Raw genomic sequence first — 22,658 nt, 5'->3', positions numbered from 1 at the left:
CCAAAATGGCAGACTAGCATTACCTAGCAGACTGATCCAAGAATGACATCTACGAATCTGTTGGCTTTCCGTAAAAGTTTTGACTGCCCTGCTTTATCCTGGTTATAAGATGAATGCTCCCCAAATGTTATTTAAGTGCAGCCGGGCTCTACACTGTTAAGTTGGATGCAACATGGTACAGAAATACAAATATGTGACTGAAAATATGTGGAGCTGGGGAGACAACTCAGAAAATAAAGATTAAGAGCACCAAACTATATGAAAATAGCATGCAATGTGGCCCAATAACCCTTTTTTATTTCTTGAAGCAGTGGATGGAAAGGACATGTAACCCTTCACATATTACATGTATTTGGTTGCAGAATATCTAGGTCAACTGTTTTGGGTAGGTAGGCAATGCATACAATAGGTTAGGGAGAAGACATGATCTGAATAAAGAAATGTTTAGGAAGTCTTACCTTTGGAGCATACAGAATAATATTTTTGAATGTATTGTCCTTTATAACAAAAAATCTGAACCACATTAATAGCTCTTAAAAACAGGAAGCTTGCATTACCATGAATGTGACATGTCGCACAATGCTCATCTTAGTCCCATGGATATTACAGTTTGCAAAGTGTTTATTATAATGCATGCGCACATGCATGAAATTACATTATTGGGGTGATTAAGGACCTAAGAAACCAATGCCTCACTCCTGCTGGAAGAGTTCAAACAGTTTCAATAAGTGTAATGTTATAGCTCTGCATCATTTTATGTATGGAACACTGCAGATTTGTTCTGAAGTTAGCAGAACAAAATACAGGCTGAAGGAGATATGGCATGCAGCTATGTACATTTTTCCACAGTTTTTTTTAAAAAACAAAACAAAACAAAAACAAAGGCAGCCTTGGGAGCCTATAGTTTTGAGCATTGGAATAGTAAGGGAGAAGATCATTTAAAAGCATATAATGACTGAAATATAGGGTTGAGTAATATGCTAAAAAGGGAAACAATGTGAAAGAAGCATGACTAACAGTCTGTGGCTCAGATCAGACCACCATTTAAATACAGCCCCTGATATCCTTAGGCATCTGCTGGAGCCCCAGCACTATAGGAGGACAACATCAAAATAGTTGTTAATAATAAAATATGTAATTCACTTTAACAGTTATAAAAATATAACATTTAAGTAGGCATGAACAATAAATAAAAATACCTCAGTAAGTATACAATAAAATAAAACTAAAGGTAAAGGTAAAGGTACCCCTGCCCGTACGGGCCAGTCTTGACAGACTCTGGGGTTGTGCGCCCATCTCACTTAAGAGGCCAGGGGCCAGCGCTGTCCGGAGACACTTCCGGGTCACGTGGCCAGCGTGACATCGCTGCTCTGGCGAGCCAGAGCCGCACACGGAAACGCCGTTTACCTTCCCGCTGGTAAGCGGTCCCTATTTATCTACTTGCACCCGGAGGTGCTTTCGAACTGCTAGGTTGGCAGGCGCTGGGACCGAGCAGCGGGAGCGCACCCCGCCGCAGGGATTCGAACCGCCGACCTTTCGATCGGCAAGTCCTAGGCACTGAGGCTTTAACCCACAGCGCCACCTGCGTCCCCTACCAGCACATAATTAAATAAAACTACCAGCACATAATTCATAAATAAAACTACCAGCACACAATTCATAATAAGGTCTAGCAATAAAGTTACAAAAACATAATTATCAATAACAGCAAAAATAAAACATACCCAGAATTAAAACTTGGATTCAATCCTGGAAGGAGGTCCATCTAAGTAGATTGCACTGAGAGAATGGGACCCACACTTCTGCTCCAATGTGTTGGGGTGGAAAGTATTGGGTGGGATGGATCCCACAGGACAGCCCTTCTGTCTCCCTGCAATCTCCCCCCACCTTTTCTCTCTCTGCTACTCTCATTAAATTTGGTTGAGGGCTGGATAAAATTAGGCCACATGGCAGAAGTTTCCCACTTCTGGTTTCGATGGTTAATGATTCACCAATGAGTAGCAATGACCCTAAGGATAGCGTCTTCTCCTCTCCATGCAAGGAGGAAGAGTGAAAGCTTCTGTTTCACTTTCCTGTTTTCCTGTTACGATCTTGGGAAACTCTGGTTCATTGAAACTCTAATTAGTTAGAACAAACCCTGATCAAACCATGATTTGATATCTTGGTTTGTAAATAACTAGGAGAGGAGCACAGATGGGGAATCATTAATGGAATAGCAATATGCAAACTGACCCAAACACAGATTTATTTTCTCTTATTTTTAATTGTATTTATTAAGTTTTATAAACAAACAAACAAACGCAACAGAGAAATAAAATATTATAGGTAAGTTAAAATACAATTAATGCAATGTCATTGACACAAAGTTAGCATAAGGAAAACAACAAAGGAGAAAAAACTAAAGAAAGAAAACAATTGGATTAAAAGAAGAAATGAAGATAATAGCCAAGATTGGTTATACATAAATTACCATGAGTCTGAGGTGGAAGAAAGTTGTTTTCTTTGTTATAGATTTATTCTAGAATTCCTCTTAAATAGTGTTTTGTTACATTAGAGTAGCATGTACCAGGGCTATTTTCTTGTAAACAAAACAAAAACATTTGTTTACATCTGGGGAGGTTTTCAAAGGAATGAAAATTAAATGGGACTTGGTAGATTTCTAAGCAATACAAAATAATATTAATAATAATATATACACACAGGAACAATTATTCAGCCTTAACATTTAAACCAAAACCATCTGCTTTGCACAGTGCTTGATTCCCCACCCCACCCCACGTCCCAGTAAATAACAAAACATCAAATTCATAAATAGATTAATTAAAGGTGTACTCTAGACACTCCTGTAACCAAGACTGCAAGCTGAAGAAATAAACTCAAATGTACCTGTGAATTACACCAGGGCTTCAGGAACATGATCTTGGCACATTGTGAAAACTTGGGAGGGGAAGGAGTCTTTAATTTCATGCTGGAGATGAGTGACAGACTCCAACCTTTCCATAAGTCCACTGGCATATATGGAAGACTCGGAGAAAAAGGAGGGTTCAGACAGGCTCAGAATAAGAAGCATTAATTGCTGCTTTGAAGTGGCTCCGAAACATGGCACAAAGTGAGCGAATGATCCCATCCTTTCTCCCAACATCCAGAGGACTTGGGGAAAATTACAAGGTCATTCTGTCAATTTGGCTTCAGCTGTGAAGACAACTAAAAGCAGATGCTCTTAATTGCCCCCCAAACCCCAGCACAACTTGAGAGGATGAAGCAGTTCTTAGGGGAAAGGGCAAGATCGTAACTCACCTTGCATTGTGCTTTGGGTCTTAAGGGGTGTGGGGATCCCCTCAATGATAATGAGGTAGTTTCCCCTGCTGTGACCTATTGCTTATTTTTCTTAACCCTCTGTGAGTGTTGCCACCATGTATCTCAGAACCGTTTTATCTCCTTCCACATTTTATCCACAGAAGCTATGGCTAGAAATAGGGCAAGCAGCACATAGGTTCAAATATAAAGTAAAAATGAAGTGCAATATATTTAATATAAAAAGATAGGTATGTATGGTTACTTAATAAAACAGGTGGTTAGCTTTACTTTGTTATAGTTACTTTAAATGAGAATGCACACTATTAGATTACTGCCATTTTAAAAGGCGTATCAAACACAAAATATGGTCCCTGACACTTTAAGAGGGTAGTTATGGTTTGGATAGAGAGAGGAACTGAAGCTCACATAACGATGATGGTAATTTTATTTATATGCCACCCATCTGACTGAGTTGCCTCAGCCATGCTGGGCAGCTCCCAACAAAATATTAAAAGCACCAAAAACCTCAAACATATATTGTTCCTATAGTACAGGGGTGGCCAACTCCCAAGAGAATGGGATCTACTCACAGATAAAAACTGGCAGTGATCAACTCCCTTCAGGTCAAAGTTGTTGGGTTTTTTCTAGGGAGGAGGAAAGCCCCATTTTTGTGGGGCAGAAAGTGTTGAGCTTTTTGGGGGGGAACCCAAAGTTGTTGAGCTCCTTTGGGGGCAGCCAGTGATCTACCACAGATGTTCAGTGATCTACCAGTAGATCATGATCTACCTGTTGGATGTGCCTGCTATAGTACTCCCAGTTAATACCTCTCAACTAGGAACTGATTTCAATCAGCTTCACAGCCACTCCCCTCCAGAGTCCCTCTCCGCAGTGGCGTAGCGTGGGGGGTGCAGGGGGGGGCTGGCCGCACCGGGCGCAACATCTGGGGGTTAGGGTTAGGGGGCGCAAATCCACGGGTTAGGGGGCGCAAATCCACAGGTTAGGGGGTGCAAATTACTTGCCTTGCCCCGGGTGCTGACAACCCACGCTACGCCACTGCCTCTCCGGACTTCTACTGCAGTCTTTTCCCCGGTCCACTAGTCCCCACTGTTGCCTCAGGTTCTCAGCAACCCTTCTGACACTTGGGTGGAGAACTCACCTGAAGGCTGCATCTAGAATTGTAATCTCTTCCCCACAAACATCTTCAGTTCTAGCCCAAGGAGCCTAGTTCTTGGCTCCTCAAGCCTCTTTGAGCCACTTCTTAATTCACATTGTTCTGATTGTTCTATCAGTGCAAGCATTTCTGCTTATCAGAAGGAGCAATCTCCTCATCCCTGTGCTATTCTGGGGTTTTTCAGGGGGTTGTGTTGGGGTGTATGTGTGCGCACAGGTGGAGAGGGAGCAAAGCTCAGCAATAACAGTAACAAGATCCTCTTTGTGGTGCAACAATAAAGCACATTTGCAAGGCTTGTTTTAAATTGGATGAGAATCCTGCATTGCAGAGGGTTGAACTAGATTATCCTTGGGAGGTCCCTTCCAACTCTACAATTCTATTATTCTATGATTCCCATTAGATGTCAAAGAGATAAACAACTACCTGACATTCAGAAGACATTCAGGGAAGTTTTTAATGTGTGACATTTTAGTGTATTTTTGGTCTTTGTTGGAAGCTGCCCAGAGTGGCTGGGGAAACCCAGCCAGGTGGGCGGGGTACAAATAAATTATTATTATTATTATTATTATTATTATTATTATTATTATTAAGCTGGGTCTTGCTAACACAACTGTTTGGCTAAATCTGGCACTTGGTGTCTTAACTTTAGAACTCCAATTTCCAGCTCTTCAGCTAACTAACAGCTGCACATCAATTTTATACATGCCTGACAACTCCTTTTATACACTCCTGACAACTCTCCCTGTTCCATGGGCCAATAATTTCAATTTTGGTACTATTCTACCCCCTCATTGCCATATAACTAAGTTCAAGTAGGATAAGGCAGACTCCCCACCAGCTGATCGGTTAGAATTTACCAGCTTCTGATGCTTTGAATCCTTTATATAAAGACAAGAAGTCTCCCTCACAAAATGATCTTTGTTTGAAACAATGAAAACAATGGCAGTTTAACTGTCACTCAGGCAAACTACTGGCCTCCAGCTGAAACACAGCTCCTAGCAGGAATGCTAGGCAAAGTTTACATAACTGTTTGCCCTTACATCCCACTCAGTATAAAAATCTTTATATGTTTTAAAATGAAAAAACTTCACCCTCAGAAAAAATTTCTTCAGAAAGGGCAAGGAACATTATCACAGCTTCCGAATGCCTCCCAGTTCTAGTGCAAAGAAAGAACCCTTCTCCTCTCCTCAGTCCTTCAAGTGTGTTAAATGATTTGGAGGACAGAAAGGGCAACCACAAATAATGGTTGGCTACCAAGCTAAGTCAAAGGCTGTGGACCCCAAAATTCCCCTGGCAGACCCTAGAATGAGGGAACCATGCCCCTGGAAAAAATACAAAATATAATTTTGTTTTAAGTCACCTGCATCACACAGCACACAATATGTCTTTGAATATATATAAAATTTAAGCACACATTTGCTTTCTCGCAATAAAGCCCAAGGATCAACACTTTTGCTTTTATTGAATTTGCTCTAAAACCTAGAGTAATGTGGCCTTTGCATTGCTGCCAACGGCTTGCAAGTAGAACATCTAAATCCTACCCATCCCACATTCCTGTCACTAAGCTATAAAGGAATCCACAGCATCTCAGACAAGCAGCAGCTGGCATTGTAAATAATTTCATATTAATCACCAAGCTTTGCAACTTGCCAAGTGATTGATTATGAATGAGCTCAGTGGATGGTTAGCTGCTCTTCTTTGACCTGCTTCAGTGACAACTGTGATGGAACAACTGTGGGGGAGAATTATGTTTGCCAGAGAGAAAGGAAAAAGAAAATGGTGTTTGTTACATCTTGCCTAGTTTCTATCCAAAAATACTGCAAAGTATCTTATTTACTGGGAAGCTTTGAAGAGCTAAAGACCTTGAGAGGACGTCACTTTTGGGGATCATCCAGCACCAGGGGACATTTAAGAAATAAAACAGATGACAGATTTATACAGTAGAAAACAAACAAACAAAATATTGTTCATACTCCTGCTAAAAATTTCAGACTTGTGTAGAATTCCCTTAAAATTCAGTTCACAACTATTTTAATGATGTTCACAAGGCCTTTGCCAGTTAATCAATGCAAGAAGATCCGAGTGAGTGCTGTAGGCTTATAACTGACTATAGGTATTTTTGGCATCTAAGTGACAAACAAACAAACAAAATAGTTATCCCCAAGTATATTTGAAGTGCAGAGAACTTTTTGAGTTCTGCTGCATAACTGAATTCAGAATTTAATTTTAGAACATAAAGAGAAGCAATAATAATGGTATTTTCTGGTCCTGGGTGCTTCACATTTCCCCACGTGATGAAAAGGCTGCTATAACTCCTTTCAGTTCACAACTAGCAAACACCATTCATGCCTCAATAATCTTCATTCTGGAGTACTCTATCCCTCCTCAGTCTAGACACAAGTGTGTAGAAAGCCAGAAAGTGTGCAGTGACTCCATATCCAATGTCACCAGGCACAGTTCTTCCACTCCCAACTTTTTCATCAAGAGTAGGGAACCTCTGGCCTTCAGGCCAATCAGATTGCCAGTGCCTGCAAAGCCCCACTGTGTAGCATTTCCAAGCACCTGGCAATCAATTGACCCATTGCACAAAGTGTTTTGCCAATCCTATGCTTGGTGCCTGGGAAGCATTGAGCAGAGCTACCAAAGCACTGTCTACAGGTTGAAAAGAGGCATTTTATTGGGTTTATGCAGCAGGTAAGCAGTGGTGGTGATGGCCGTAGGACAAGGACTTGGATGCCATTCCAGTCAGCCCTTGCTGTTGGAATGTTATTTCCACTTGGATGGGAAGCACCTATTCAACATAGCCATGAGACATGACCAGTGGTGCAGACCAGGTATTAGCGATCTTCCCAGGTGAACTTCTCCTCCTGACTGCCCAGAGCCATTGCGCCACCAGACAAATGGTGATCTGTACACAGGGGCACGCACAGCAGTGGCTTGCAGTGCAATGTAATACTTATTTAGCTGATCATCTAAAAGGAACTATTTTTCTTTAAATTGGTAGTAAGATGAACAGCTGTTTTAACAGCTGTTTACAATTCCCTACAGGCCCAACAAACCAGAGAAGCTATGGCGACATTCCTCCCACACCTATCTACTTAAAAGTATAAGACAAATACTAGGTAACCACACCGCTCTTATGGGGTAAATTTGTTGCAATTAGGCTCTTTGGTTTTAGGGAATTACTTCATATGTTTATTGTCTGTAAGCCACCGGGGGCCAACAGGAAAGAAGGGGAAAGCAGTGTATAAGTTGACTGAATACATAATGCCAACACAAATATTGTGATTGTAGTTGCATGGAACACAGACTTCATAACAGGTGTGCAAACAACCCAGGAATGTGAGCCCATGCATATGGTAATGCTAATACATTTTTGCACTAATTTAAAATAGTTTAATAGTAAGATGGGATTTGTAGAAAGATCTGGATCACAGAAATCTCCCATTGGTCTATCTAGCTCAGTATTGCATACCCTTACTGGCAACTGCTCTCCAGGCTTCAAACAAGAGCCTCTCTCATCTCGTCTCCTACCTGGAGATGCTGAGGGTTCAACATGAGACCTTCTGTAGGAAAAGCTTGTGGCATTCTTTCTTTTCCCCCTTTCATTTTAAAAAAAGAAATCTAGGATATAACACTGACCACAAATGCTCTACTCAAATATGCCATCTGTGTACCAGGTTCCCACTGCATGTGTAAGTCGGAGCATTTTGGGGGTTTCCTGTTTCAAATGTCTACACTTCAAATGTGCCTCCTTCTTTGGGCTGCAGTTTTCAATTACATCAATGTTTACGCAATTGTTTTAAATATGTTTAAGTGTTTTACTACCCTTTTGAATGGGGTGAGCTAAAGATTCCAGTGTATACATTGAGAGAGTAAGAGAGAGATTTTATCCGCAACCAAGAAGGCTTCCAGAGCAGAAGCTTCTTCTTTTTAAAAAACCAGAATGCTTAATACATATGGCAGGATCCAAATAACCACCCAGCTAGTTCTGTACAACTAAAGGAGCTTTGGAACTGAGTTTTCTGAAAAGGAGTTGCTTGTGCTACATGACAAATCACTTTTAAAAGAGAGAAGAATCTCCTAACAACCACCACCAAAGTCAAAAATCCCACTGGGGAATACATAGGCCCTTTGGCATACTTAAAGTCAGCCTGAGGATATGCACCATGGAAATATATAGGAAGGGGAATAAATAAAAAAGATGCATACTATGTGGAGAGTTTATTACACGTTGTTGCTTTTGTGCAATAGTTTTACACAATGAAAGAAGTACAGACCAAGGAAGACAACTAGAAAATAGTGTTTTATAATTTAAGGTTCTACAGGAAATAAGCACATGTCTAATCTTGGATTTCCAAAGTTAGATTTATTAAGATAGTAAAGAAGAAAGACCTGTTTTTTGGATGCATAGTTTTAAGCTGCTGTCTCAATCACTACAGGGCAAACTACAATGCTTCCACATGGGAGTTTATTGTGGAATTGGTGCGGCTGATGAGCACAAGTTTTTTTGCAGCATCTAAACATCTTCATCAAAATGCCAGCCTGTACTTTGTTTTACACGTAGCCCAGATTTCCCCTTATGATGGAAAATTCAATAAGTAAAAATAACCTGTTACGCATCTGCCATCACTGCTGGTGTGAAAGCACTCTTCAACACGTTTTTTTGAGTGGGTGGTTTGTCATGTGTATGGTGTTGTTTCAGCAGGTGGTGTCTGTTGCCACAGCACTGCTTTTGTTTGCTCCTCATCTGAGCACAATCTAGTAATTTTCTTTCTACTGACCTCTTGAAACCAAAAGCCTACACCTATCGCCACATGCTGTAGGCACCCCTGAATTTCAACAACCCAGTTCAGAGGAGTTATTCTCTCCAGTTCTTCACACAGTAAATGTGAGGAATACCTCACATTGCAAGACATAAAGGTAAAGGTAAAGGGACCCCTGACCATTAGGTCCAGTCATGACCGACTCTGGGGTTGCGGCGCTCATCTTGCTTTATTGGCCGAGGGAGCCGGTGTACAGCTTCCGGGTCATGCGGCCAGCATGACTAAGCTGCTTCTGGTGAACCAGAGCAGCACACGGAAATGCTGTTTACCTTCCCGCCAGAGTGGTACCTATTTATCTACTTTCACTTTGACATGCTTTCGAACTGCTAGGTTGGCAGGAGCAGGGACCGAGCAACGGGAGCTCACCCCGTCGCGGGAATTTGAACCGCCGACCTTCTGATTGGCAAGCCCTAGGCTCTGTGGTTTAACCCACAGCGCCACCCGCATCCCTATTGAAAGACATACATTAAAAAATAAGCAAATTAATATGGAGCACAAACCTCCATTCTGCCCACTGCAAAAGGCCTGGTGACATTTGCAGTTGTGTACTTTTAGTGATTTTTTAAAATGGTGCACGTACACAGGTACGTGAAAAGGTAGTGGTGGGCAGGCCAGGAATGACTGAAGGAAGGAACAAAACAAACAAACAAAAGTCTGGATATATTCCATCAAGCTCTGCTCACTGTGCTTGGCAAGTGGCAGAATAACAGTGCTCATCCATGACTGTATAAAGCAGAACAGCATATGCATAAGCTTTGTTCACAAAAAGAATAACAGCTGAATGACTGTTTGCAATATAAAGCCCCTGGCAGAAAGCAACTCTAGAATTCCAAAGGAATTAAAAAATGGCAATTTCACACATTGCTGCATCAGAATCTAGCCCATATAGTTACAGTTCAAAAATGAATCGGTAATTGCTAATATATATTATTATTACATACAACAGAATTTTAAATTCTTTTAGCAAAACAGTTTGGCTTCCGCCTTCATCAGTTGCTCTGAGAAAAAAATGATGCTGTTTCCAAGGTGGCAGATCTAAATTGTTAACATAATGTGTGTAAACTAAAATTTGAATTTGCTTTCCTAGATCAGTGACCACCGTTGGGGTGGCAGGGGATGGGGGAAGGAAAAGGAGACATATAGCATCAATGTACAAGGAAGTATTTTGGAATATGCAAAAATAAATACACATAATTTTATGTTGTTTTAAGAATCAAAACATTTTTTGAAAAACCTTCTGAACAAAACTGGTCAAAACCTATTATTTATTTCAAGTTAATTTGTCAATAAAAACACTCATGAAGGAGTGAAGAATTGGCTCTATTTAGCAATCTGTCTTAAAACATTTAAAATCCATTAGGACAGCATTAAGAAATCTTATAAATCAAAAACCCATCCATGTTCCCTTTTCCTCCACAGATGTGTGGCTTGCTTCTGGCCACTCCAGCTAATTGATTCTGGCACATTTTGGAAGGATATTATATTAGTGTAGTAGAATAACATTCTGTTTATATAAAAAAGATGAAAAACCAAGGTAAAGAGAGAAAAAGGGGACAGTATTAAATGATTCATTGGCTGAAACCACCTTGTCAGTAACTGTCCTTGACATGAAGCTTAAGATTTCAAGCAAGATACCAGATCTAATTTATAAATATTTTCCATTTTGGTTGTGCTTTCAGTCATGAACCAAGCTGCTGTGTGAGCTGAAATTTAATTCTCGCCTGACGGATTTCACAGTACACAAAATACAGCAAAAGGAACAGATTACAGCTTCTCTTATGTCTGTAGATTTTGGGGTCTTTCACAAGGTAATTCTATGCAGGTCAGAGGTATGACCAACTGTGTGCATAGGATTGCAGCCTGACACACTGACACTAACCTTCCTGCTTACAAAGGAATTGGGCTGATTGAAGTGAATTACAACTAAATCCCCTATACCAGCATAAATCCATGGTGTGATAGTATAGTGAATTCACTGTGCTGTCTTATCTCAATGTAATGCCATGGTGCCTTAACTATTACTATAATGTGCATCCCAATCTCTGAGTGACGAGAGATTTCAGAGGTTCCAGCACATACCTCAGTGTCAAGTTCCCTTCAGGAATGAAGGTCACTGGAAGCCATGGTGTCTATATCTTTTTACATACACATATATACAGCCTGAATACAATATGGAAGGGCTCACAGAATTATAATAATAATAATAATAATAATAATAATAATAATTTATTATTTATACCCCGCCCATCTGGCTGAGTTTCCCCAGCCACTCTGATCTTATTCCCCTCCTTTATGTTTTTAAGGGGCTTGCCAAAGCCTTAGATTTGGACCCAGAAGAAAGAGATTATCAAGCTACTGTGTCTTCCCAGTTCCATGTGACACTAGGCCAGAGCAGCCCCCTGGTCTATTGCTCTCCTACCCATTGGATGACAATGGCCCCCAGTCTAGGGAAAGCCTTCCCCCTCCTTCTGGAAGCGTCATTAGCTAGTTGTTTCTATGGCAACTCATGTGTGCTTGTTCAACTCTTTAGACATGTAAAAAGGATGTTTAACAGGCATGGCTAGGTCCATTAACTTAACAAACTGACTGGTATGACCACTTCAGCAGTTCCTTTTGCTATCAGATTCCCATCCTACAGATATAAAACCACAGGTTTGGAAGGGCCACAATGTATCATCCAAACCAAACCCCCAAGCCCCAAAAAACAAAACAAACACCTATTATAGTGTCCATGGGAGGGGAAAGTCTCATAACTGGGTTGTGGTAACAAAGAATTTGAAGTGTAACACAAACAGTCTGATCAGTTTAGATATCTTACCCAGCTAGAAGACAAATATACACCTATTACAGAACAGGCAGCTGCTAAAGTGCACATAGGATCTTGAACATGCCTCATTTAAACATGAATGTGAGTGCAAGACTAAAAGGATAATAAGAGGTGCCCAGAACAAAATATTGCACTGTGAAATAACACATTGTGAAATATTGCACAAAATGTTGCATTCCGGTCTAGTGTTCCAGGCAGTCAGCCATGCTCTTTTCCACGATAGTTGATTCCATTTCTTCTCCCACCAGTTTTTCACTAATAAACCCCCAACTCACTCAGGCTGCCATGACCATTGACTCCATCCAAATCCTCGCTGGACTGTGTTTTGGAGGTTCTTCCCTTAGTTATTTTTTTCTAACCGAAAGTTATTTTGCATCTCTGCAATCTGTTTGCGATCCCCACAAACCTGCCTCCCTAATGTGTATATCAGTGTCCTTTTGGCTACATATGGATCAGCACTTGCCTCAAAACTTCAGAAATAGATGGAATGTCAAAAGCCTATTTTGTATTATTCATGATGGAGCTAGATGTTGTGACAGTCAGAGAGGCAAGATTAGCATTCCCTTGTCTAGTTCTATTTACCCAAATAAAAACAGTTCTTGCAGTTTTAAACAAATCAAATTGAAATGTGTGTTTTTTAAGCAAATCGAATCACTAGTAAAGAAATATATCTGGAGATCTCATAGGTAGTGTTTTGATGTGTATAAGTGCTCTTAGAGACTACCCAGCATTGCACAAGACTGACAAGGTCAGTGACTTGCCATTTATAAATTAATGCCATGGAGTGTAATCACTATGAGGCCTAATGTCAGTTCTTATAAAACAAAGCTAAAAATAATCAGCAGCAAAAGATTAAATATAAAATGCTGACATGTCTGCAAATTATTTTAGTTCTGCTTACATGCAGAATTTTATTTAGGAGGATTTCAATGTACTTTTCACCTTTACACAGATTCCATACAATGGCAATTATGCTTTGAAACAAGTTAGATGTGGAAGACAACTACAAAGTCAAATGTCATTTCTGACTTTATTTTTAAAGTTGTTATCCTGGAAAGAACTTTTCTGTGCTTTTCATATGAAAAAATAGTATCATGGCCGCTAAATTACTCTGCACTTTTATTACATCCATTTTTACATGCTAGGCAGAAAAGAGTAACATTTTTCCACCTGAAGAAAGACAGATAAATCAATGTAGGGTTCCTAATTTATTATGCAGTTTTCTCCCTCATTCAAACACTTTAACCTCCAGTTTCCCCCTACGCAGCAGCCAGACTCATGACTGGGAGCGGCCACTGAGACCACATAAGACCGGTCTTGAAAGACCTACATTGGCTCCCAGTACGTTTCCGAGCACAATTCAAAGTGTTGGTGCTGACCTTTAAAGCCGTAAATGGCCTCGGCCCAGTGTACCTGAAGGAGCATCTCCATCCCCATCACGAGAAGTGAAGTTACAGGGAAAAAGGCAGAGGGCCTTCTCAGTAGTGGCGCCTGCCCTGTGGAATGCCCTTCCATCAGATGTCAAGAAATAAACAACGATCTGACGTTTAGAAGACATCTGAAGGCAGCCCTGTTTAGGGAAGTTTTTAATGACTGATGTTTTAATGTATTTTTAATCTTTTGTTGGAAGCCACCCAGAGTGGCTGGGGAAACCCAGCCAGATGGACAGGGTATGTATGTATGTATGTATGTATGTATGTATAAATAAATAAAACACAGATACAAATCCACTAGCTGAAATTAATCAATGGGTTGTTATCCTAGGATCACTGGAAATAGTCAATGCCTCTCATACTTTTAAAAGGAAACAAAACTTTTGTGGAGAAAAATCCTGATTGTCTAAATGGAAATTAGGGCATATAATTGCTGCCAGTCTCCAGAGCTTTAAAACATTTGCACAAAGTTACACACACAGTAATAGGTTGCAAAGACAACTAAATTAGGCAGTCTACCATTATTGCCTGGACATTAAGAGTTCTTGGCTTTGCACAATTATTCAGCAGCAAAGTACAGAGGAAAACTTGACAGACCTTTATCCTACTGAAATGTATAGTGTTTCGAGTCTAGTTTAGAGTCCTTGGAGAATTAAGCAAGAATTATAACAATTTTACACCAGTGATTTTCCTCAAGTAATTCTGAATGCTATAATTTGATGATGATGGGATAAGAAATCTTTATAAGAGAGACCAAATCTGCTAAGAGAAATATACTTCAGAGATAGCAGGAAACAATCAAGCACAACCGACAAGTTGTGGATTGTAGTTTGTCACATCTTATGTCCAATATAATAAATTCAATTTTACTTAGCTGATCTTTTGTGCTTGAAATGCCAATAGTTTGTAAATGTTTTGGATCCAAGAACTGAAGAACAATTTACCTACCTGTGAGCCAGTGCATATTGGGACCTGAATCTGCTTATTGACCTCTTCCCTCCTCTTCCCTTCATCATTTTGTGTTGTGTCTTTTAGACTGCAAATCTACAGATAGGAACTGCCTTGTTTGTCAACTGATCTATGTAAGCCATTCCGAGAGCCTATTAGACTGAAGAGTGGGATAGATTTTTTTTTAAAAAAATGCTTCTAATCCAGTTGGAAGAAAAGGGTTTGTATTTTCCCTGGCTGAAAGTCCAATTTATGAGCCATCAAATTGTGTCCAGTGCCACTTCTGTTCAGGAGGAGGACAGAAGGTGGAAGGCTTAATCCAGCCTGCTGTTCTCTATTTTTCACTCCCAAGCAGAGGATTTGGCGGTACCAACTAAATCTTTATAGCTTTTGAATCAGATTTTCATCCTGGGAAATGCACATACAACACCCCTTTCACGAATGTGTATCATCCTATTGGATCAGCTGTAACATTTAATGTAGAATCTGGAGATGAGCTGTGCCTTAAAGTACGGTAAGTAAAAAGCGACGCTTTTTGCAAATAGTACGCAATCTACTGTAGACACTAGTTCAAAAGCCCGCAGTAGATTTCTTAATCTTGGATGAGAAAGAAAATAACTGCAACGCCACAATTTCTAGAATTAAACCCAGTCAATTAAACTGCCATTCGTTTTTACATTGATAAAGGAAATTTATAAGCAAGCATATGATACACCTGCAAATTTGTTTTTTTTTAATTTTACACATATTTGCTTGGAGGATTTAAGTTTCTAAGACTTTCCACAGGGAACATTTGCAGGTATTTTTAGATATACTTTATGGTTTTATCAAAAATTATGACCATTTCCCCCATAGCTTTTCAGCAGAGAATAAATCTCCTAATATCTCACACAAAGATCTTGGAACCCAGCCATGCTAACCTCTTCACACTTCAGGCAGTTCATGGATCCTATTTCACGGCTCATTCAAAAGGAAGATTAGGAGGACTTTTTCCATTTCGTGTTTTAAATGGTTTAATTCACAAGGGACTAAAGTCAACGTAAGTATCCAAAAAACTATATATATAAAAAAGGATGCTTCCTGTGTAAGTCACATTTCGTCATCCTGATTAAATCATGATGTTTCTGTATAGAGCCATAAATTTATGTTGCCTCTTAAAACGATTCAGCAAGATGTGCAGTAGATACCTACTCGATTTTAATGCTTGGAAAGGGGGGGGGGGAATCAATTTTTAACTTAAGAAAGAATTCCAGTGTGCCATAAAAAGTAACTAGGTGGATTTCACCACAGTAGTGGTAAAACTAACTATGCATTTAGTTTGTGATCCATCAGACACTGCAAAAGTACTATACAGCAAAAGTAATATATTTTCTTCCTTTCCTCACAATGTTATCCCCATAGCATCCTAGAATCCTGTTTTCATAAACACTGGGGAAACAGCAATCAGTTTTGCAGAGACAAAGGTACAACATGGAATCCAACTGACATAAAAGTTCTGTGTGAGAAGAACCAAGCAGGCAAGTTTGGAGACCAGTTTAGCTGTTCAAGGCCAAACAAGAGTTTGTGTTAAAGCTGCAATAATTGGGAGAATGAAATTCTCTAGAAAATTCTGCTGGATTGAAATTATTTTTTTGGAGGGGGGGTGGCGCTGTGGGTAAAACCTCAGCGCCTAGGACTTGCCAATCGCATGGTCGGCGGTTCGAATCCCCGCGGCGGGGTGAGCTCCCGTCGTTCGGTCCCAGCTCCTGCCCACCTAGCAGTTCGAAAGCACCCTTAAAGTGCAAGTAGATAAATAGGTACCGCTTTATAGTGGGAAGGTAAACGGCGTTTCCGTGTGCTGCTCTGGTGCCGGTTCGCCAGAGCAGCTTCGTCACGCTGGCCACGTGACCCGGAAGTGTCTGCGGACAGCGCTGGCTCCCAGCCTCTAGAGTGAGATGAGCGCACAACCCTAGAGGCCGGGAGCCAGCGCTGTCCGCAGACACTTCCGGGTCACGTGGCCAGCGTGGTCATCTAGAGTGAGATGAGCGCACAACCCTAGAGTCTGTCAAGACTGGCCCGTATGGGCAGGGGTACCTTTACCTAATAAAAATTAACAGTATGTACTTCTTATTTAATTTTTCTTTAAAAAAGAAATATTCCCTAATAAGGATCAGTTAAAACACACACAAACACTCAGCCAGACCAAGGTATAAAGCACAAAGTTTGGCAACTTGATTTAATTTTGGTCCTAAAATTCCTGTGCAGGATTTAAAGAGACAAAACAACTAAAAGGCTTATGGCACTGAGGTTTGTTCGTATCTTTTACAACAGACTAACATGGCTATGCCCAGGATATTTCAATAAAATATCATATGAAGTTGAATTTCACAAACTTTATTATTATTATTATTATTATTATTATTATTATTATTATTAAACTTCTATACCCCCCTTCAGTCCAAAGATCACAGTTTACAATATTAAAGCACAAAGATGCCTAACATTGTAATGAACAACAACAACAACCCCCCCCCCCACACACAAACATGATTAAATTGCCATGGATTGTTTAATTAGGCAAAGGTGTGGGAGAAAAGAAATGTTTTTGCCTGGCACCTAAAAAATATGTGATGAAGGGGTTAGGAGAGTCTCCTTAGGGAGAGCATTCCACAAGCGGGGAGCCACCAGTGGTGTAGCGTGGGGGTGCAGGGGGGGCCGGCCGCACCGGGTGCAACATCTGGGGGTTAGGGTTAGGGGTAGGGTTAGGAGGCGCAAATCCAGGGTTAGGGGGCACAAATTACTTGCCTTGCCCCGGGTGCTGACAACCCACGCTACGCCACTGGGAGCCACTGCAGAAAAGGTCTCGTTTCCTTTCTAGTTTCTGCCGTCACAGGTAAAGCACCATACCGAATAAGGCAAGTGTCTCAGAGTCATAATCCTCTGTACTATTTGCATTTACATCTATAGATATGGAGACAGATGAGTTTCCAGCAGCTTACATGCAAACCATGCTCAACAACAGCAAGGAAAGCATTTTATTAGTCACTTCATACAGCTAAATCTCACCAGCTCTAACAGCTGATGACAACTATTTAAGTTAATCAGCAGAGTATTTCACTTATAGTGACTTTAAGATATGAGTTCTCTATTTCATCTATTTCCCCCCGCAATCTAGCATGCTGACAACTCCTTAGTGCTCTCTCATGGGCACAGTAAGAGAGATACAGCTGGACAGCCTGAGGCCACACTAGACATAACATATAGTCCTGTGTACTTTTCTCCTAATATTTTTTGTTTATTTTTAAACCTAAAGTAGCCTCTGCAAACTGAGAATTTGATCAAGTGGCCAGCAAGATTGGGAGAGGGTGTTTAATACTTCCCCAATTATCTGCATTTTTGCTCAAAATCCCTCTACTGCTTTGTGGGTGGGGGGTGTTATCAGAGAGGAGGAGAAGATATAGATCTATCTTTTCTCCTATATATTTTTCTGGGCAGAAGAATGAAGCAGGAAGAAATGCACTCAGATTTTTAGTCTCATGAAAGTTCATTTTCTTTTTAACTGCCAAGGTGTCCTGTCCTGAAGACAAGTGAAGTTCATGAGATGTGACATAAACTTCAGGCATCAGGGCACAATCCAAACTCCCTTTGTACCAGGTTGGCTTGGGGTTTAGACTGGGTGCAGATGTCCTCCTAACCAGTCCTTCCAGCCTCTGCCTACAGAATGGCACTAGTGGAACTCCACCAGTATGTAGCTCTCTATTCCACCTGCTGAAACTGAATGTGGAAAAACTGCCAGTGGGCTCTCCCCAAGGGCAAGGAGGAGTAGAGATAGCCCAGTATCCATTGGACCCTGAGCCAGCCCCATTACCATCATGCATTGGGCTTGATCACTATGTCAGTTCCAAACTGGCATAGTGATTTTCCTGCTTGCTTCCCCTTCTGCCCTGGTTGGTGTGCTCAACAGGGCTGCAGACGTAGAGAAGGCAGGTATTACATAGCTCCAAGCATACACTTTGCTTAAACTTATCTTCCTTGAGCCTGACTCCTCTTCCAATGCTTTGCTCCCTTCCTGAGAGGACAGGGCAAAATTAGATATGTGCTTAAATTTGCAGGAGGCAGATTTGTTGGCTATTTGCAGTTTAGTAGCGCAGCAGAGAGCTTGCTGGGGAGACCATGCATAACAAGGAACTCAAAATAACTTTAAAAAGGTTTTAATAACAAAAACAAAAACTCCTTTTACACTAAAGATAACAACAAAAAACATGACCCAACCACCAACCCATCCCCCAGGGTGATGAGAGCGCTAGGTGCTGCTCTTTATATACTCTACCCAATTGCTGACACAGCTTAATTAACACAACCTAGCAGCACCTGCTATGTTTCACAGCTGTAAGACTGGGTCTCGTTATTTGCCCTGGCCCTTAAAGACATACACAACTTGTGAAACAATAATGAACCTTCACATTTTAAAGTGACCATTCAACAAGATTATGTATTTAGAAATGTGACTGCATGCCCATCTTTTTTTTTTTTTTTTTAGAGATAAATGATCAACTCTTTAATAAGGGAACAGAATTGCAAAGTACAGAGTCTGACAGGGTGTTCTTCAAGCGAAGTTAAGTTACGAGGCAATTTGAACTGTCTCTGTAATTGTATTTTTTTTTTAAGATATTTATTAGAGTTTTTCATAATAAAACAAATATCACAATCAGAAAACAAAAAAGAAAAAACAGAGAAAAAGACAATCAAAAATACCATAGCAAAAAACAACAAAAAACAAAGAAAAAATTATTCCTTACTTACTATCTTTATAACCCTCTTTCCTGACTTCCTCACATCTCCCTTTTCTGTGTTCCCCTTTACACAATCAAATTCAGCAATTTCCTACCCTCTTTCCAATCTTATACCCTATTTATGCATTTCAACCTATTATGCCTTTGGTTTCTTTTCCTTTCCAATTAAGCCATTTATCACATATTCTTTATAACTTAGTCCCTTATATCATTTGTTTAGTCCCGACATAATAATACTCTGGTCTTACCCTTTTTTTCCAAATCATTTTTACATATTTCTTTTTACCAAGTCACTAATGCCATGTTATCTTTATATCCAACATCGTTTTAACATTCAAACATTTTACAGTATTTTTGGAGGTATTCTTTAAATTTCTTCCAATCCTCTTCCACCGACTCTTCTCCCCGATCTCGGATTCTGCCAGTCATTTCTGCCGATTCCATATAATCGATCACTTGCATCTGCCATTCTTCCAAGGTGGGCAAATCTTGTGTCTTCCAATACTTTGCAATAAGTATTCTTGCTGCAGTTGTTGCGTACATAAAGAATGTTCTATCTTTCTTTGGCACCAATTGGCCGACAATGCCCAAAAGGAAGGCCTCTGGTTTCTTAGGAAAGGTATATTTAAATACCTTTTTTAGTTCATTATAGATCATTTCCCAGAAAGCCTTAACCTTTGGGCTGCATGCCCATCTTATAAAGGTCCATGTCCTCACGTTTCCTTCCCAAAACAGACAGGTGCATTCCCCAGCATTAATTTTTTAGGCAGCTTAAGGTAAGACTGTGCATCTGTGTTTGTCAAAGGAAACTTGGGAAGAACCTCTGATATAACATACTGTGGTATCGTGTCATAGAAAGTTAAAACTGCTCTAGAGATTACAAGAGTGAATAAAACCACTTAAGATGTTAATGGCCTACTGCTTTCCTGAGCTTGTACTTTTCTTCTTCTACTCCAACTTTCGCCATCTACATCTATAATCATGCCTTCCTTGTTTTGGTTTTGAAGAATCTATACTTTAGAACTCAGCAAGCAATACTCTCAACTGAAAGATAACCTTTAATAAGTTGATTTGCATATACATATATTAGCAAATTCTTTCCTTTATATATTTTATAGCCTATGCTGCATTTGTACACTTAAAGCAACAAACCAAAAATATTTAAATAACTCAATAACATTAGCTAAACAGACTGAGCACTTCCAGACTATCACTCCTTTCAGGTGTGTTTCAATCACATACCTGCACATTCAGGTTGCGCAATTATAGTTGATTCAGATGTCTTAGGCAACAAACCCACTTTCCCAAAAGAAATGACTTTTTGCCATAAGGAAAGTGATGAAAATGCATGGGAAAGTATGGGATAACAGTTGCTTTGCTGCAACATCATCTAATATCCCCATAAACAAATCAGAATGAATTCTCATTAAACAGCCAATGTTGTCTAATCTCCCTCCAAACAAATCAGGATGAATGCTCAATAAACAGGTCATTTGGAAGCACCCTTAAACTTGCAAGCTCCGTTAATCAAATCATGATTTGCTAATTGAGTTACACTACCACCCTAGCATGCCAGGAATTGAAATAGGATAATCTTTTCTGTACAAGAGCAGGATAGGGCAGATGGATAATTAATGCATCAATTTCCTCAAAGCGTTTTTATCCCCTTGGCTCTCATGGACACTTTGAATGTTTAAGCAAAGTTCTTTTCCTACACACCCACCTGCAAAAGGAGAGAAAGACTCTCAAAAGGGGTACCTTAAAAAAAAACACCACCCCACCTTACTGGCCTCACAAAAGAAACCCACAACAAAATGCATTGCATGCAAAGGCCAGGGGAATATTGGAAGGGGCAGCAGTAAAGGTAATTTACTTGTGCATTTAATTTTTTTACAAAATCTGTAGATAAAGGAGGAGAGGACTGAAAAGAAAAGGGGGGGAGTGGGGGGAGCACAGGACTGTATAAGAATGAGACTGGCAATTCTGCTTTGTTCCTGATGGGGATTATAAAAAGCACCTTGAACATACTGTGGCAAGGAACAGCAGCATCAGATGAAGCAGCACTGGGATGTGACCTGAATAAATTACAAGCCTGCAGACTAGGACTGAGATCTAGTTGACTTTGTGCCAGCAGTTCAGAAGCAATGGAGCCAATCCACATGAGAGTTTGCTTTGCACTAGGTGAGGCTTGCCCCACCCCCAAATAGGCTCTGGGCAGCTGGGGAAATATGCTTTAAGTGTATGGTGTGTACACAGTCTGTGTAAAAGCAGATGGTGTTCTGGGTTTCAGTAATTTCAAAAATTTCTTATATGCTATTCTGGGATGAGAGAAGAGATCATAGTTCTCTGCTAATGCAAAAGATGTTGGCACGCTTAAAGGATGCAGGTTACATCTAGGGTGCAATTCAACGTAGTGCTCTTCCAATAGTTTCATCTGTGCAAGCAATGATGCTACCCTCCTTCCCTCTGCACACTGTTCTGAGGGTTCTTGACCCCCTCAGAGCCTATTTTTTTGGGGGGGGGCATGGAGAGGGAGAAGAGTTATCCCCTTAAAATGCAAATTCATTGCAGTAAGGACTTGTCATTTTTTGCTCAGGAAATTCATTAAAGCACCCTGCATACTGATTATAAACCAGTTAAAGGGCATTATGTTGGAGAGCTAGGAAAAAACTTTGACCCTGGACAGTATTAAGCCAGAGGAACAGTTGACCTGATTTGAACCAACCAGAATAGGTTGCTTGCTTGCTTCCTAAAGTACAAACTGCAGCTGTTGTATTGCCTGGGACTCGAGGGGTATCATTTCTATTACTCTCAACAGCTAAGTAACATTCAAATCAACTTCTCAGAGCATAAGCCTATTAAGAGCTCTTGAAAGTTGCACAATTAGCATTTTAAAAGGAGAACAATTATCTGGTATATCACAAAGTGTGCTTTGCTCTATGGAGCGAGCTGATGGTCCTTACTAGTGTTATGACTAGACTTTTAGTATTCACAGATTCTCCAGTTCTCAGAACAAGACGGTTTATAGCCTCCATTATACTTTTCTTGCGGAGAAGAATTAGCCTGGGATCACAAAGTAACCTTTTAAAGGTTAATAGTCACCAGAAATAAATGTTAAGCATATTTTCCCTATTCCTGATAGATATTATTCAATTAATCTGAAACAAAAAAGTCATGCTTTAGTTCAGATACATGCTTAGAGTACCGAATAGCTTCCTTCTAGTTGGATTAAAATATTTCCCGAAATAAAGAAACCTGGGTATTTTGTCTGGAACATATCTGGCAGAAAATCTGGAAAAGCTAGAGGGGCATGAGAATTTGTTTCCTTACTATTCTATTCCATATTGAACTTTGACTTCACATCAGAGCCTAAAACCACCAGCT

General features: G+C 40.2%; 1 protein-coding gene across 1 annotated transcript in view; it reads right to left on the bottom strand.

Moving 5' to 3' along the window:
* Positions 1–22,658, bottom strand: part of SULF2 (sulfatase 2) — a 280,685-nt gene that overhangs the window by 164,740 nt on the left and 93,287 nt on the right. The gene's annotated exons all lie outside the window — the stretch shown is intronic.

Source organism: Podarcis cretensis, assembly GCF_951804945.1.
Source record: "Podarcis cretensis genome assembly, chromosome: 6".
Taxonomy (NCBI): Eukaryota; Metazoa; Chordata; class Lepidosauria; order Squamata; family Lacertidae; genus Podarcis; species Podarcis cretensis.
Note: the sequence above shows the minus strand (reverse complement) of the source record. Positions and strands in the feature narration are given on the sequence as shown.